Consider the following 849-nt stretch of genomic DNA (forward strand, 5'->3'; position numbering starts at 1 on the left):
GAACACAAAGTCGTAAAATCCGAACAGAAGCGCCACAGCTCGTTCGCTCAGGACGGCCGCAAAAGCCGCTATTCTGGTCCCAGACAAACGAAACTTTCGTGTAATTGCTTGTCGAAAGGCTATGAATGGACACCGCTCAAAGTACAACTGTCTGTAATACAACTATATTTTAAATTATTTCACAATGCGAACCAAACTGCGATCTCTGTTTACGTTTCTAAGCAGAGATACTCTACTGCTGGGTCGCTGGCAAACGAAACTTACGTTAGCCGATTGTCAAGGTGTTATGAACGTCAATTAACACAGGTTAAAGTCGGAATGTTATAAAGATATCTGAATTTCTAATTAGGTTTGAGAGTGAAGCGAATTTGGTTACGGTGCTAAGTGTCAGCAATAAAAATAAAATTAACGACGAATGAGGCAGGTGAATATATCATTTTCAATTAAAATATCCCAAAAGATGAACAATGTAAAAGATTAAGAAGAATAAAAATTTTCGACCGTGACAGGACTCGAACCTGCAATCTTCGGATCCGAAGTCCGACGCCTTATCCATTAGGCCACACGGTCGGACGGCTACAAAGTGCCAGTTGTAACTACTTTAACTGCGGAAATCATATATTTCTTATTTTTTGTGAATTACAATGTACGTACGTGTGTTTCTTACACATAACATAGACCTCCGTAAATACATACTCTCTTGCAGCTGTTTGCTTTCAGTGGAGAGGTCTGCTTAGCGAGTAGACTGGGAGAGGTGTGATACCTGAACTTCGGCCAAACCATATTTTTTGTTAGACGAAATTACAAAACCTTTCTTCCAAAGTGGAAATAGGGATCGTTTATCTTCTA

The 849-nt window shown here is 39.8% G+C and overlaps 1 non-coding gene across 1 annotated transcript; it reads right to left on the minus strand.

The window, feature by feature from the left end:
- Positions 1-497: 497 nt before the first annotated feature.
- Trnar-ucg (transfer RNA arginine (anticodon UCG)) lies at positions 498-570 on the minus strand. The gene has a single exon. It is a non-coding gene; the product is annotated as a tRNA-Arg (tRNA).
- Between the last annotated feature and the right edge of the window lie 279 nt (positions 571-849).

This window comes from Schistocerca serialis, chromosome 5, assembly GCF_023864345.2.
Source record: "Schistocerca serialis cubense isolate TAMUIC-IGC-003099 chromosome 5, iqSchSeri2.2, whole genome shotgun sequence".
Lineage (NCBI taxonomy): Eukaryota > Metazoa > Arthropoda > Insecta > Orthoptera > Acrididae > Schistocerca > Schistocerca serialis.